This window comes from Coturnix japonica, chromosome 17, assembly GCF_054131305.1.
Source record: "Coturnix japonica strain WE chromosome 17, WE-NBRP24, whole genome shotgun sequence".
Classification (NCBI taxonomy): domain Eukaryota; kingdom Metazoa; phylum Chordata; class Aves; order Galliformes; family Phasianidae; genus Coturnix; species Coturnix japonica.
Genome location: NC_140679.1, coordinates 15,512,755 through 15,530,597, shown reverse-complemented (window position 1 = coordinate 15,530,597; position 17,843 = coordinate 15,512,755). Strand labels below are relative to the sequence as shown.

The window sequence follows — 17,843 nt, the reverse complement described above, 5'->3', positions numbered from 1 at the left end:
CATTTCTCTGCTCTTTTCCTTAACCTATGAAACGTTTCGGACTCATTGCAGTCTCATTAGTCTGAATTCTCTTGGATCTTTATTCTGGATTAATGATGGGCACTTGATGAAGGAATTCATTAGTCTGTACGCATTGCTGAGGTGGAGCAATCCAACGGATACAGCGGTCTATGGGGAATTCTTATTAAGCTGAGCAGTGCTTATGCACACACCCACCTACTGCTCCTAATTGGGTTCTTACTTTAACGCAGGCAGTATTGCATACATATATATACACACATGCATATGTAAGTAGGCGTTAAGATACACACAAGCACGTGGCTTATCTCACAGGTACATGGTTTTCAAGGCATTAATCAGATGGAGATGTGCATCTCTGGAATAAAATTCAAGCTGAAGGCACAGTTTGACATGACACAAGGAGCAAAATGCAGATGGTGCACAAAGGTAACCACAAGGTGCTCCATCTGGCCATGAGCAGAACATCTCAGTGGTCACCATATTAAAGCCATGTTACAGCCAACAGGGAAAGCATGGGGACTACATACAGGTAGGCAGAGAATGGCCCATTGCCACAAAGCAAAGGGCCCTTAATGCAGCCATAAACTGATTTGAGAGAATAGAAGCCAAATGCAGAACCAGAGCGTGGCTTTTTGAGCACGTCCCACCATCCTGCACACAACCAGCACTCAGCTGCCGTCACACCAACAGACAGGTAACAAACGTGATTATATTTATTCTATTCAGGAGACAACAAACACTAATTCAACACAACACAAGAACAGCTAATGCAATCGAAGCTTACTAATACCGCACTGCAAATCCCCCAAAGAAATCTGCTACAGCTTTATTACAATTTCCTATAAACCCTTTCTGCCTTATTATCAGTGTCACAGAGATTGTTTTTCCTCTGTGCAGGCAGAGTTAGATGCGTTGATAGCAAGAGACACTATGTTTATTACTTGATAAATAGCAGCCATTTCCATCACTGCGTGCACAGATACGCTCACGACTCTGTCAGGCTAATAGTGCTCTTAAGTTCCATTAAACGTGGACTCTGCATTAACAGATGAGGCTGGAGCCCCAGAAACCCAATGAAGCCACATCTCAGCCTGCTCAAGTTGGTCCATTCAGGAGCTGCTGCTCGACCAGGTCGAGGCACCTGCATGTCTAAGGTTCTGGTTCAGGTTCTGTAGTTCCTATAGAGGCTCCTCCACAACACAACAGCCACAGAAGCTTGCAGAAAACATTTGCAATCTGGGGCTCAAACTGACAGCTCAACGAAGACATGAGAGAATTACAGCAGTCATGGCTGTAGGAATTACAACCGAATGCAAAGCAGCCTCAGGATGAAGAAAGCCATCACAAATTGCAAGTTCTCCGAGGCAGAGAGTATTTAGCGCTGTAGGATCTGAATGTGACTGGAGTTTCTATGTAGCATTGCAGCTCAACGCTGATAATAAATAATGACACAAATACACCACATGCAGAAAATCCATCTTTACAGGCACGGTGCTGCCACGGCCCTATAAAGCAGCAGGGAGCTGATGGGCTGTGCAGCACATGGAGATACAGGGCTGCTCCAGCCATCACCAAGTGATGTCTGGTACTTTGCTGCCCTCCTGCTAAGCCTGAGGCTGGTGAAGTTTTGCATTTATTCCTGTGCTGTTTTGACCATTTTCAAGTGCAAGTGAACTTGGAACGATGGCAATGCCCCCCAAGCCAAGGGACAGCTAATATTGATTGCAGTGTGTTCAGCTCCTACAGCCACAAAAACGAGCTGCTGTCACCTCCCAAATGGAGCAGGGACCACCACAGCTGCACCCACTGGGTACGTACATAGAAGGGGACACTTCTGAATCCTTCAGCAGACAGAAGAGTTCTGAGCTATCACGGTCAAGACTGTTTACCAGGAAACTTCCAACTTCAGCACAGTGACAGTGAGACAAGAATTCCTCTTGAAAAGGGCTCAGTGGAACCATCTGCTTATTTACTCTAGATATTAATTTAGCATGAAGCCCAAAACTGAAGAAAAGCTGCACAGTGGCTTCCAGCCAAATCCACAGAAGCCACGTTGTCCCTAAATTCCAGCCTCAGCACTGCTCTACATCCCTTAAACCTTCATGTATCTCTATGCAGAGAGCACCAAGTGCAGAAGGTGCTGAGCCATTGCAGTGCTCTCAGCAGTTCCCAGCACTGAGCATCACCAGCTCCATGTGCCAGCAGCTGGAGACATAAGAGCTCCTCCTGGAACGGCCCCATACACACACACCAACCTCTATGTCCTCAGCTACCTCCCGTATCTCAGGTCACACATACAACATTCCTGCCCCAAACTCACTCCAGGTGCAGGACTGATCAGGGCTGGGAGAACAGCCGCAGTGCTCAGGCAGGGCTAATAAATAAACAGCAACCAAAGAGATGATCTGTGGGATCACCGGGAGGAGCTTTTATGAGGGAGCAAAGATTCAGTAATGATGATGTTGAAGAAGTGGTTGTTTGTACAGAGTGGTCCCCGTGGTAATTTCAGCAGTGACTACAGAAGTATAATATATAGGATTATTGCAGGGAAATCTCTCATAATGAAGCAGATTCTTAACTTGGTTTGACATTGTCATTTTACACTCTGCTATTTAATGTGGGACCCACACTGTAATAAATACTTATTCTGCCAGGATACCAAAGCCCTGTGAGAGGAGCAGTATAGCACTTACAGCAATGAATTGTTAAGCCAGATTCTCATTTTTGCACTGAATACTTCATTGTCCTTGTTGCCTCTTTAGAAAGAAGAAGAGTTACCTGTTTAAATTGCACCAGAAGGTTTGATATTGCATTCCCTGATAAGCTGATGCTTGAGCCTTATTGTAATCTGGCAATGGAAACAAGGAAGCATCTTCAGCAGCACCCAGACAGCAAAGTCACTTAACTTCTACCTGCCACTGCTCTCCCATCTCTTCAACCAGCAGCACACTTAATTAACCAGGTTAATTAGGTTACTGGTGCTGCCACCTGCCTCCTCCTTCAGGAGCCCGTATCTCAGTAGTTGATGCAGTGCAGCCTTTGTGTGACCTTAGAAAGAAAGGGCTGAAAAGCCACAGAGCTGCTTTGTCCATAGAGATCCTCTGTTAAGGATTTCATTGCTCACCACTTCACTGCTCAGGACTTCCCAACCTGCAGCCTTCACATGCAACGTGCACCTGAAGGAAGAGCAAACTTCTTATCCTTACTGTGCTCTCTCCAAAGACATCATGGTGTCATCTTCAACAAGGGAACGGAAGGTCTAAGTATTGCTGTTGCAGCATTAATCACTCCGCAGTAATCAAAGACATGAGCAGGTTTTGAAGACAAAAGGTCTTGATGGACTTCGGGAAACACCTGCGACTAAGCTGGTGGTTCCCTTTATCATGCAAACCATAGTGCTGGAAAACAATTGCAGCCCTTTGAATTTGATGCCTGCAGAAGCCATCTGAAATGTTCAATTGGCTGCATTTAAGAAAACATTGCAAAAAATATCATCAAAATCTCCATAATTCAAACAATTCCTGTTGTATCCAATCCGTCCCTCAGGACAGACCCTGTGGCTATGAGCCATGGAACTGCGGTGGCACAACCTGTTATGTCCCCAAACAACAAGCAAAGGAGGACGGGAATGAGCCAAGGTCACAAAAACGGATTGCAGCAAGCTGTGTAGGAGCAAAGCAATGCATTTCAGAAACCATTTAACATACAGAACATACAGTACAGCTCTGTTCTGTCCATGGAAACTCCATCCAGGTGCAGTTGACCCATTTTATGGCTGCTGAGCTGCTGTTACATCCCCAACCATCCAAATGGGAATGGGTTTTTATGGCCACCCTCACTTTGCTCCCAAAGAGGGCTCTGCTAGAAGGAAAAGGCACAGATCGGCAGTGAATGGGTGCATGGGAGCAAAGATCTGCTGATGGTGGGACACATTCAGTCTATTCTGTCAACAAACATACCCAAAGCACAAACCCCAAACCACAATGGGCACAAGAGTGAGGCCAGCACGATATCAGGGAGAAACAGGCAGCATGTGAAATCCAAACACAACTGCTATCAAGAACTATTCCCGAGATCAGTACTCCTTGAACCTTCCTTATCTCACCCAAAGGCACCTTATCGGGGGGATTCACAGCACTCCAGCTCAGCAGCATTTACATATGGCATTTAGAGTAATTCCTTGTCAGTTCTGCCTGCTCCCTGACAAGACGGCTCTGCAGCCAGCCCTTTATTTCTCCCCATGTGTAACACATGAGAGCTGCACTTCGTGTTGTGCTCCAGGTCATGGCACCGTATAGGGCAATACGGCCATAGCAGAGCTGTTCCCAATGCCCACCCATCAGCCCCTAACCAAGCTTTCAGCCCAGAGCCCAATCATTTTCTAGGCAGCCTCACGCAGTGACTCTTTTTAATAGTGTTTCTTTCTTCCGTGTCATAAAAAAACCTTCATATTGCAATTACTTCATTTAATGCCATGTAATGGCTGAACGAGCCTGTCAGCTACCTGCACGAGAGGAAAGGCAAAGTATGGTGTAATTGCATTAAAGTGGAAAACACGAGTAACTACTCATATTAAAAAGGACCAGAAATAAAAAGGCAACACAGTGTGAATTATAGAGAAAATAAATACTTCATGACATGGCAGCTGAATTTCTGGCATCCGGAAAACTATTTGGAGCATGAGGGACCGCTGTGCTCCCATTGACCTCATGCTGCAGTCAGGATAATAACAGGGAGAGGGGGGAAAGTTGGAAGCACACACCTACAGGTATGGAAAGGGTGTAAAGTGGGCTTGGATACAGACTCAGGTAGAGGATGTGGTGGTGATGCACTGTTCACAGGTTGCCCAAGGAGGCTGTGGATGCCCCATCCCTGCAGGCATTCAAGGCCAGGCTGGATGGGGCTCTGGGCAGCCTGGGCTGCTGGTTGGTGACCCTACATATAGTAGGGGGTTGGAACCAAAACTTCAGATCACAAAAGGGAACGCATTGCTTCTATTAACCCAGTGGCTTTTAAGGTATTTTACCACCTTGAGTCCTTTTCCTGCAGTCACAAATCAGACGAAGAAAGGCTGCAGGAGAGGAGGCTTTCAGAAGTATCTTTAGATTCACGCTGTATAATTACGAGAGCTGACAAAGACGCCGAACCTTTTACTTCCCCCTGCTCTGCTATAAATGTAAGCGCTCAGACATTACACAACATCACCCCTCTCCACATCACACCCCACACAGATCCTCCACTCCTCACCATGGCTGATCTTTCCAAGCAAACCCACAAGCGTCAACATCCATTTACCTTATAATTAACATCATTACGAGCGGTGACATTTTTCTCATCTTCCTGCTTTTTTTTCCTGTGCTCCTGTCAAGGGGCCGCTTTTCACTTTGATTTTTTAAAAGAAATAGTAAAAAAATAACCCACCCCGAAGCTGGTCTGTCAAACTGACAGCTAAGAGACAGCAAAAAGATGGGTGCTGATAAGGAGCTCCAAGCAATGAGCTCTGATGTACTGCAGCCACAGGTGGGAAGACAAGGGTTCCCCCCTCTATCCAATGCTATTAATGAATAGCACAGAGGTCAGGTCTTGAGACACTTTGGTGTATAAAGCCACTGAGGGTTCTGTCATTGCTGCCTTTATTCTTCAATTAAATACCAAATATTAGAGGAATGTTATAATGTGTTATGCATAAGCTTCTGCTTCTCACTGGGACTCTTCTTCATAGTTAGGTATCTGCAGCCTCGGATGCGTTTCTAACTACTGCACTAACTACTAAAGCTGAGCAAAGTAAAGCTGAAATATTCCTTTTTGACGAGCAGATTGGACTAACAGAACACCTACATGTCAATACAAGCATGACAATTGGACTACGAATGTAAGGAATACAGTATTATTTGAAGGATTAAAGCATATTCTTGCAAAGTAGGTGGAAATTTTAAGCTAACAGACACAATATTCATAACTTCAGTCATACATGAAGGAATTCTGCCTATGAGATCAGTACTGCCTTGCATCTCAACTGCTGACCAGCCAAGCAATGCTCAGACACAAGGAAGCTGCCACATCCCAGGGCCCAGAAGGAAACTCATCTTGCAGGAAGAAGTCAGGCTGTTAGAAAAGATAGGGCAGAGCTCTTCAGCAACCACTGTCAAATGAAAATAAAGACTGGAAGTGTATTACAGCATGGAATGTCTCATCCATTCCGTGCTTGAATCTCCCCTAGCGAAACACACAGCAAACTCAATGTACCTCACCACGTTATCAGGAAGAGACAGTCATTTTTAAGTTACAGCTCCCTATGAACTCATATCAGATAACTCTTTTTTCTCTGCTTTATTGTGATGTTCCTGACTTGTTCATGGCAGTGCTGGATGGGGAGCAGCATCCTTGCAGCCATTCCTCACTGCAGCCTCTCCAAAGGCAATGAGAGGAGCACAGAGTACCCTCCTTAGCATAGGGGCAATGTGGGGCAGGAGAAACACTCACACCGAGCCCTGCTGCAGTGCTCTGCAATGGGAGGGACAGCACTGGGGGGGGGCTGAGCACCCACTGTGGCTCTGACCCTTGTCCATTCCAGCACTCTGAGCCCAGGATTTATGTGACCAGAGCTGGCCTATTGTGATGAATTATGGAGGTATTTCAGGGACATGAGCAAACATTCAACTGAGTTCAGATTAATGGCCTCAATTCAAAGCGAATTGTAGACCCAAATCAAGTGGGACGCAGGCAGTCCTCGTGTGCATTTTAACACCACGCTCTCCTTAAGTCAATTTTACTGAATATTGTCAATTGCACATTTAAATGCAATTCCTGGGGAAGAGCACAGATAAATGAGGCTAAATAAACCAAAGCAGGGAAGGAGCGAAAGGGTTTTATTTGTAGCTCCTGAACTCTGGGAATTGGGGAAATCTGGAAAGTCTCTCAGGCTGAATTATTGAGATAATAAAGCACCTGCTGAAGAGACCTCTAAATGCTGTAATGGAATTATATCATTGCCCCAGAATAATCACAAATGCGAGTTCTCTTTTGAGACCAAAAGAAACAACGGAAGGGAAAGCAGATAGATAAGTGGAATGCAAATCACTCGCTCTGCTCACAGTAAGCAAAAAAAGCCCCAACATGAAAGGAGAGAGCCCTGTGGCACTGCAAACAGGTCCCAGTTTTATTTACTTCCATGGGGTCACCTGCAAACAAGGGAGAACAAACACAAAAGGGAACAGGGAAGCACTGAAGCACCCCCATAGTCAAATATTCTGCCTAGGTTTGATGGAAATAACATCTGAGCTGGAAGTGGGGTTTTACCACAAGCTCCTATGTAGCCTCTATGACATCATCTGACCCCAAGCTTGGCATAATTACTTCACAATTAGGTCATCCGACCCTTGCTCTGACATCATTAAGCAACACAGCTATTACAGAAAGCCCTGTTTGCTACAAGAGAATCAAGCAACAAAGAAGTCAGCACTAAGACAGGGATGCTCCCTGCTTCCAGGTCTCCCCATTGGCTGCCTTTTAGAAGGGCACGATCCACAGAACCAGCATCTTCTCCATCATGTAACACATACAAAGCCTGCTCTGTATGAATGTTTAACCTCACTAAGACACCCCATCCCTACAATGAATGGTCAGCATTACAATGTGCTTTATTTGCACGCCTGTTCTTAGTCACAAGAACTTCCTGCTCCCCAGGAACAACAGATGTAAGCTTTTGAAAACAAGTAAACAAAACAAGGGGAGATTTCTTCTGTTCCCACACAAACCTGCAGAACCTTATTACATTTTCATTTACTAAAAGGTAATTAATGATGGCTTTTAAGCCCTCGGAACCTTTCAAATTAATGAAAAGTCCACCCAAATAAATGAGACGCGCAGCCCAAGAGCTGCAGATTTAAATTATAGTAGTTATCCTGACAGGAACCAAGAAACAGCTGTCACATACAATTATTTTTAGGGCTGCTACTAAACCGTTCTCACATTATGAGCTGCCACCTCTCAGCAGCGAGCAGCAGCTTCGCATTTCATCATGGCAAAAAATGAGAGGCATCCACTTATCTCCTTGGGTAGGGCACACACTGCTGGGCAGCAAGCACTGCATCATGACATCATGTCATGACATCACCCCCATCATGACATCACCACCACCATCATGACATCATCACAACCCACAACCAATAGGGTTGAGGGAAGCAGACGAGGCTCCATGAGTCACAATGGCACAAGACCTGCTGCCATGATGGGGCTGTGAGCATTGCCATGGCCCGGCCTCCCCGCCGCCTGGTCTTCTATGTATCCGTCAAGAAGAAGGACAAGGACAGCTTGAATTCTGCTCCTGACACGGGGAGCTCAGGGAGACAGACAGCCATGCCCGAGAGGCAGCAAAAGAAGATTAGAGGCAGGCCAGGTTCTCAGCGGAGAGTGAGGATAATGCAAAGAAGGACAACAAAAAAGCCACTTTCTGCCTTCTTCCTATTCATGGAAGAGCATCGTCCCTACCTCCAGAGAATGAATCCACACTGGACAGCAGCAGAAACCGCCATCAAGTTAGGGAAACAGTGGCACAATCAGCCGGAAAGTGTCAAAAAGGAGTACAAGGAAAAGGCTGCAATGCTGAGGTCACAAAAATAAGAAGAGCATAGGTGAGAGCAGGAGCCTGGAACAGCCAGGAAAGGAGCTTACTAAAGGAATAAATGAGCAGAAATTTGGAAGTGAAGTCTGCAATGGCCCATGTTGCTGATAAGGCCACGACCTGCCACAATTCCACCTCATTGCTCGTACAGCTGAAGCTCCTTGCAAACTTCCAGTGCTGTTCATCATAAACCTCAGTAAAAATAACTGCAAACGGTAGATAACCACTGCTTTTTTGGACAGGGCAATAATTCAGAGTTAATATAGCTGGCTCCGTAGTGATGGCAAAGGGACGGTTTGTGCAGCCTAGAGATGGATGTTTCCTGCTTATCCACAGTGAAAATAGCAATGAGTCTCCTCTGCCTTCTCTCTTCTTTAAGCAACTCTGTTTCATGTTCTCTCCTTTGGCTCAACCAAAGAGCAGCCTAAACTCAATCCAAAGACCACATCCACTATAGAAAGGCTGACAGCCCATCCTATTTAGCAGCTAAAGCAAGATAACCTCTTGCCCAAGCAATGCTTGCTGGTTATCTGGCTCGTAATGGCATCTTTGCAAAGGCTGCACTTTGGAGAGGAGGTCAATTGCTTTCCAGCATCCAAAGTCTCTGCTTGCCGTCTCAGCTCCAGCATTCTGCCAGCCTGTCTCGTCCACAAGCACAGCCTCTCTGTCCCTCTGCTCCCCGATTACCAACTTCTTTCATTTTTGGAAGAGAAAACAGCAGGAAAGAGGAGCAGGGAGAGCATTCCTTCTTATCTGCCATCTTGTGTATGAAGCTGCTGTTGTCTCTTTCCACATGCGGTTTTTTTCCTGAGTTTAAATTCCCTCTGCCAAAGCCAATTCCCAAAGCCAATGATGCTCCAAAGATGTCCTTGCTCTTTACTCCATTACATATAGATGCTAGAGCTGAAGTCAGAGGCCAGCAGCTCCTACTGCTGAGAGTCTCAAAAACCCCAGGACAGAACTCCAGGCAGCTCTCAGTGCAAAGGTTGACATCCCAAGTAAAAAATAATGCTGCGCTTCAACGTGATGGCAGGGACAAGAAATATCACTTTAATGGTTCTCATGACTGCACGGCTGCTAACAGCTTGACAGGATCCATCAATTAAAATCTATTCCCAGCTGCACTAGCGATGGCCACACCAGACTGTGCAGCTATTTTTGGGCACGTCACAAATATGAAGCGGTTAAAACAGATGCATCAAAAAAGGCCCAAGATCTCATCCATCCAATTATACTTTATGGGAAATCTTTGTCTTCCATTCCTCAACTTGCGTGCTTCTTAAACAGGAGGCACTCAGGTAAAACCATGTCCTGGGAAGTTGGCACACGGGTTCCACTCAATTTAGCACATCACAACCTGCTGGTGAGTAATGTCTCCAAATACCTGCAGTGCTGCCTCAAAACATACACTTCTTTGCAAACACACACTCTGCTCAGCTCCCAGGATGGCTCCTTCTATCAGCTGCAATGCCATCCGAGCAGCTGAAGGACACCCCTGCCTGCCAGCTCAGAGCATGCAAGGCAATTCCAGCTGCCTGCAGTGAGAGAGCAGAGCACATGAGGGTGGTAGCATCTTCCCATCAGTATCTGTTTTCACACTATTGTCATATAGACTATAGATGGAAATAGGTGTTAGAGCTGAGCACTACCAGAGACAAATAACAAGTCTGGAGATGCCTTCCAGTAGTAGCAAGGAAGTTACTATGATGTTTGAAGATCAAGTGGATAACTGATGGAGAAAGGGGGTAATGATTACCATGGCTGTTAGGAGGGAAACTTATCTTGGGTGGGATCCTCTTCCCTCTGCTTTGTGGAGCATAGCAAAAGCACACAACAAAACCTTCAACTGAAGCCTCTGGGTTTTTTGGTATCAGAACGATGCAGGCTCACAGCAAGCCATTGCACGAAAGCTGTTTCACATACTTTTCATGTACTCAAAACTAATGATAATGACATTATAATGGATCTGGTAATATCATTTTTATAGAGCTTAATGCTGCCTGTGTTGTCACTGCTAAGGGAAAGATGAGTAAAGAATACCTTGTAAATTCTGCAGGAGAAGATTAGCTGGACTACATCGCCTCCAAGCCAGCTAAACGGATTCATCAGGAGAGCTGGCATAGACAGGGCTTGCTCTCCCTCCCACCCTGACGCAGGAGCATCTAAGGGGCAGAGGTTCAGAGCAGAAAAGCACAGCAAGAAGTATTCCAACTTTACCCAAAGCCTTTAGAAATCCACTTTGCTGTGCTCTGATTTGGGGCACAAATGCACATCCACCACCACGGCTGCACTTATCCACGTTGGATCACAGACACGTCATGCACCTGGGTCAGGCTTCAAAATATATAAAAGGCTTCAAAATATGTAAAAGCTCAACTTTTACATATTTCCCCAAGAACAAAAACTGTCTGAGCACAAAAGCATACACCTGCCATCAGTAAAGTGACCCAGGTGCTGCTCTCATGCTCCTATTGACATCAGGAGAAGCGTTTTGCTGCAGATTATTGCCTCTTCCACTTGTTAAATGGGGACAACAGCACTTCACCCTGTCTCCTTCATTTAGCCTCCACTCTCCTCACTGAAGCAACTTAATTCCATACAAGAAGAAGGCGTAATCCAATGTAGTTCTCCTACTACAGCAATGGCAAAGGAAGTATTTTTGAACAGCAGATCTATTGAATAGATGCTCCCTGCAGTAATGCATTGCTGCCTGCAATACAGACACCAGGAGCGATGCTCCCAGAGGCTGCAATGGATGCAGCCCCAGCCTGGCACTGCAGATCCTCTGGCTGTTGCAGTGATCCATTTGTTGCAGCTTCCAGACTAACACAGCACACAGCCCTGTAGGAAGAGCCCCGTTGTGAGTTAATTGAGATCTTACAACATAAACGCTCAGAGAAATCAGAACCTGGAAGTGTTCTTTTGCTCATTAACTGGCTGGTAAAGAATCTCTCTGTTCTAAAGAATCAATAACTTGCTTTTATTCACAGCTTGATTTTAATGTGACAAAAAAAGGCACCAAGTTACTCAGACGCTACCAGCATTATCCGTGGTGAAGAGAGCAACAGCTTGCTTCTTTTAAGTCCATCTTGCAACAAAGCACAGATTGAGCATTACAGATCACTTCTCCATCTGCACAGATCTGAGAGGCAGCGCATCCTGCCACCCTTGTTAGCTCTGATTTACATCACAAATCGCTGCAGTAACAAACTCGTCCTCTGCGTGCCCCCTGCAACATCCAGCTCGGTGCAACCCTGCTTCGAGGATGCGATAGCTAATTTGGCTTAATTAAGTGCTCCTCTATTTCCCTCCCAGTCCAACAAGGTAACGCATTCAGCGCATATAATGCCTGTTGACCTCGCGCTTCTTGGTGAGAGGCATCTTCATTCAAATTCGAGTGAAGATAATGAACACATCCCCAGCAGCTCCCCACTCCCACTGAACTGCAAACCCATCTGCTTCTTTTATTTGATAATGGCTACCAACAAAAGCCAGGTGCGAAGTTATTAGAAGTGCAATTAGAGCAGCAGTTTGACAGACCCGATTTTGTTTCTCCCAGAATTCATCTTTTAGATGGATAAAATAAACACCCGCTCCAGCTCTTTCCAACCTCACATGAAGGCATGACAGGTTATGTTCAATCAGGCAGACAGATAGGTGAGGCTTGCAGTTCTCTAGGGGGTGATGCATAAAATAAAACAGAATACGAGCAACACGCTTAAAATACTAATTCCTCTTCCACTGGAGAAATAAAATTCTCATCAGAATACTGTTCAGGAGACCACAACTGCTGGTTAAGGGAATGTTAAAGGCACTCCATAAATCACCACCTGACGTGCCCAAGTACATTTTCCATCACATTGTACAATCTCCTTAGCAGCAAAAAGCCCGAATGCAGGGAGATAAGCAAACAACCAAGGCCTCCCCAATAATTTGGCATAAGAATTAAAATGGCTACTTCTTTTTTTCTGGCAACTTATTAGAATCAGATCTTGCACAAGAAGGAAAAGTGCCAAAAGCAAAGCTCGGCCTGGCATCACGGCGCATTTGGAATACATTATTTTGTCCCTTTGGACTTAATTAGTTGAAATTTATGAGGAATGACACCCATAAAGATGTTAAACATTAACAAAACTTCTGTTAACTTGCTTCAAAATGAAGTTTAATTGCAAGCTCTGTTTTGTACATATTTTCCAGGGTTGCACAGTTTAATGAGTGTTTCATTCTCTGCACAGAAACCCTGTAAGATGAATTTCATGCTACAAGTCCATGGTTCCTTACAAGGCTTAGGAACAAAAAATATCAATGACGTTGACACTGACCTCTAATATTTGGCTGAGATCTTCCTATTTCTGAAGGTTGGTTTTTGCTCCCTGGGGAGCAGAAGGGTAAGAAAACAAAGATCCTCCTGCTTAACTACTCCCATGTTAAAGAACAAAACATGACAAAGCAGACACACACAGAATGGTATTGGTTTGAAGCATGCACAGCACCCAAGACTGGGCAACACTTGCTCCAAGCAGCCCCATCCCAGATGGGCATTTGGGGTATGGCTGTGGGGCTGATGCAATTCATATTGGCTGCTATGATGCCAACAGCCTCATTTCAGAGCTCCTTGGTGCCAACTTCCAGCCTGAAGCACCTGTAGTTTTTCCCTTTCAAGAAGAGCTGACTTATCAAAAGCAGGTTTTCCTACCAGAAAACCACAAGCTAAGGCACATTATTATAATTGAAGCAATTAATTACTTTTATGCCTCTCTTTTTAAGAGATCTTTAATGCAGGTAATTCTGACTAAAAGCTCATTTGAACCGCTCCATCATTTAAAGGACGATTACAAAAATTAATTTGGAAAGCACAAAACGAAGGGAAAAGGGAAAGCAGGGGAGAAATGGGCAGCTGCCTGTGCTGCAGCATCACACCCAGCCCTTACCCCAAAGCTATAGTATCACACCCAGCCCTTAACCCAAAGCTGCAGCATCACACCCAGCCCTCACCCCAATGCACACTGATGGCTGATGGAGCACTCAGGTCCAGCACTGCTGGGTCTGCAGGCACACAGCACTCAGCACCCACATCACAGCCCACTCCTGGGTGCTCCAGGCTGAGCACAGATTGGAAAATACAGCCTGATGAATGAAGGCTTCGGCTGCTTTTTGTGGAAGTGAGCTTGTTTGCATTGATTACACCAGGGGCAGCAGCAGGTATCACGATTTGCCTTTTTCAATTGGTACATGGCAGCAATTGCCTTCAAGTAAAAAAACCCACACATTGGTGGAGAACCACAATGGCTCCAGTTCTCCAGAGACTTGGAAAACTGTGGCCATCAGACGTTTGCTGCTGACAGAGTTTTGCCTATTACTAATGCTCCCATATTTACCGATGTCCTGACACCTTCCTGCTCCCTGCCATAAATCCAGTTACAAAGAGGTCCCTGCGAGGAGGAATCTAAACACCCAACGTTGTACTGCAGCCAAGTCTGTCAAAAACAAACTCGGTGTGAGCTAAAGAGATCGTGACCCGCCATGACAAAACAAAATGTCACCAAAGGGATGAAACAAAACACATTTGCCACATGAACCCCAAACACATTATTTCCGTCCACCATCCGAGCTCTCAAAGATGGATTAGATCTCAGCACAGAAAGCATTAGAGCCATTAAGAGGCAAGATATTGGTATCAAGTGCCTGCTTTTAATAACTGATATTCCTAGGCTTACAGCAAGCAGCGCGAGATGGGAGACGCGGCGCTGCCAAGATCTGTCAGCAGCACCATCTCCCAGAGGGAAACCCTGGATGCAAAACACAAACAGATGCCAAGGTGGAAGAAAATGGAAGAAAACCCACAACCCCCATGAGGCTCCTATGGCCCACAGCAGAAAGCAGTCACATTTCCACCCGCATAACCCCAGCACTGGGCTCTCCATCCCACGCTGGGCTGGGACACCCCGCCTGCTCCCTGCTTCTCCTCCATCTACTATCGATCCATGCCACGGTATCCTTATCTATCTTTTAAGGCAGCTCGGGTCTGCAGTAAGCAACCAACAGGAACAGAAGTCAATTTTCTCTGTTTCAGGTGAAAGGTTGTTATTCAACGGCCAAAGGCCTCTGGGGCTCCGCTGCTGCTATCACATTACAGCTGCATGGCTACAGCAAAGAAAAAACCACCCCACACTTGTATATATTGCTGTACTCCATTGAATTTGTCAAGACATATATTATAGATATGTCAAGATATAAATATATAGAACTTGACAAATTCAACGGACCAGCTCTGAGAACACACTTCATGCTACTTAAACTTGAATAGTTCTTCCACCTCCGCCGCTGCAGCTCTGCTGTTCTGGGATCTTTAGCACAATTTCTGCAGTGTTTCAAAGCTTGGGCTGTTGGTGACCTCTGTCTTGCTAAGGGACAAAGTTACCTTCACCAAACCAACCTATTCTGGAGATGATTCCCAAGAATTTCCTCACTGTATTTCATGCATTGAAACATTACTAGAGGGAAGTAGAAAGGTCAGGTTGGGCAGATGGGTATGAACTAAGAGTTATCAGTGTGATAATAACTGACTTCTCCACAGCTTAAGCTTATGAAAACTATGAAAAATGCGATTCTTCCCCACCTTCAATGAATTAACACACAACACAAACCCAACGGAGCCATAGTTTGATCACAGCACGTGATATGCTGCCATGGGATGCCCCAAATCAGTTCCAATGAGAGCAATCTGAATTCGGCACCAAAAGGAACCCACATCAGCTGCAACCTCCCCTCAAAGCAAGAACTGCAGAGGGGGGAACAAAAGTGGGTTTGTGCTCTCAGAAGAGAGGCACGACTGCTGAGAACCGAGGGAGGAAAACCCAGAAGGCAAAGATCATTTCTAATGTATTTTGTGACATCTGAAAACAAAGCGAGTACGTTCTCTATCACAACATGGAAACATGAAAGCAGCTGCAAAACAAGTCCACGAAGAAACCCCGGAACAAAGATCTGTGGAAGCAGCAGAGCAGCTGCAGAGGTGTCTCTGCTCCTTCACTTTGAAGCTGTAGATAAGGGCAGGCAGTGGAAAACATGACTTATCAGCTCTGGCAGGCAGATTTTGACATTCAAATCCAATTCCCTCAATGTGGTGATGCACGCGCGCATCTTACCCAACAGCAGGGATCCTTGTGTAGAATGTGATGCACGCTGGCTTCTGAGCAAGAGAGGTGAGCCAAGCTGCCCCATACGAGGCCCCACATGTGCTCCAGCTAATGGGGGCACCTCTAAGCAAAGCCAACCTGCCCCCTTCCCAACTGCTGTCCCAATGCTCACTCCAACTGGGAGAGCTGCACATCCACCAGCACAGCACAAAAAGAAACTCAACCACACCAGTCAAACAAGGCCATCTATTTCCAGATCCTGATCAAGAAGTAACTGACATTTACATATGGATTTCAAAAGCCATTTCACACACATTTTTCTTTCCCTTCCCGTTCCAGTGGGAGCCAAAGCCAGCTCTATGTGCTGAGTGAGCTCCCTTGGAAATGCTGTCATCATAGATCACTCCGGAGCTCAAAAATGGATGTGAATTGCATGAAACTCAGTTCTGTTTGTTTGTGTACATCTCAGGACCGGATTAAAACTATTTGTAATGCTGAAGAAATGAAATATTCAGCTGCGAGGCTCTTCAATAGAACGGTTATCTGGCTGCAAGTCTTTCTGCTGTATTAACAATAATTAAAACTAGGTCTTCATAGACGGGGGGGAAAAAGGGGCTTTTAGCTCTGTTTTCAAGCTGAATCATATCAACATGTTTAAAGAGGAGATACGGAGCTCTATTTATTCTTCCTATGGGCAAAAATTATTAAGGAAAAAAAAACCAGGGAAAAATGAGTCATCTGAATTTAATTATCGGGCTGTGAGTCGGGAAGGCCAGCTTTGAAAAATGAAGTTTAAAATAAGACACGCCGCAATTCTGCTTCTGGGACTGAAAGGTTGACTTTGAGAATAGCAAATGGGGTCCCTTTGGATCGGTTGGTGCACGTTGGCTATTGGGGCTGATGGTTGGACTTGTGACCTTAAAGGTGATTTGAGCCTTAATGATTCTATGATCCCATTGCATGACACTGTAGGAATGCAGGACGAGCCCCAAAGCCCCAAGGTGTATTTTGTGGTCATCCTGTTTAGTCTTCTGCCCTCTATGTGTCTACCACTGCAACTTAAGGGGTTTCATTTCCAAAGACTCAGTTGCCACTTCTGAATTTCCACCACGGAGTATTTACGGGTAGTTTGTTCATTATTTCCCTCTGACAGGCATTGTTTTGTTTCTGATACGACAAGACAGGAGGCTGCACTGGCAACACCTCCAGGCTGAATAATGTTTCTTAACTACTTACATTCATCTTCACCACACACTACAGCTGACTGATCCTCCCTGCAGTACGTAACGACTAAGATGTAAAGGGGGCCCTGAAATATTAATGCATGCTAATAAAAACAGTTTTGTTTTTCTTCCCCAACATCTTATTTTCAACAGGGGTCTCGGGAACAGTAAGCAATTGGTGGATGGTAAATGGTTCCCTCTCATTAATACATCCGGAACATTCAGATCCACACTATCAGGCAAGTACAGATTACCTAAATAAACATTTGTGGCAGCGAGAGAAACCACACGAGTAATGGTAATTGAACTTCCCATGGATAACCCCAGACGACACCTATAACACTTTGTTTTTCTAAGCCAAGGATGCTGGGTCTAAGCTGACCCCCTCTCCTTTGCTCATGGTTTGGGACTCAACAGCAGTGCAGCCCCTGGCTGAGCACATTGGAAGCAAAATGCCAAATGCCCTTTGTGAGCCCTCAACTTTGGGCAGCTCTTGTATATGGGAGGGAAAAGAATCCACGCAGCATTTATTATACATAAAAGCAGAGCCTCTGAAAGCACTGCTCAAACTTAATGGGATGCAAGAGATATTGAAATTCCACGCACAGCCGCGTGGCTGAAGAACAAACTGATCCGCAGGAACATTTGCCAGAGGTTCATTAGCAGTGAAGTCAACTTGTCAGCAGCATATTTAGCAATAATCAGAAAACAATCAAGTAAAAACGTTGTTCTGAGCGTGGCAATGTTTGAGTTGGGCTGCCTGGGTTTGATTGCTACAGCTACACTGCGACATCCTAAAGAGGAGATCTAAAGCAGACAGTGGTGACCATAATGTAC

General features: G+C 45.4%; 1 protein-coding gene across 4 annotated transcripts in view; it reads right to left on the bottom strand.

The window, feature by feature from the left end:
• CSMD2 (CUB and Sushi multiple domains 2) overlaps nucleotides 1-17,843 on the bottom strand; it is a 211,829-nt gene that overhangs the window by 121,324 nt on the left and 72,662 nt on the right. The gene's annotated exons all lie outside the window — the stretch shown is intronic.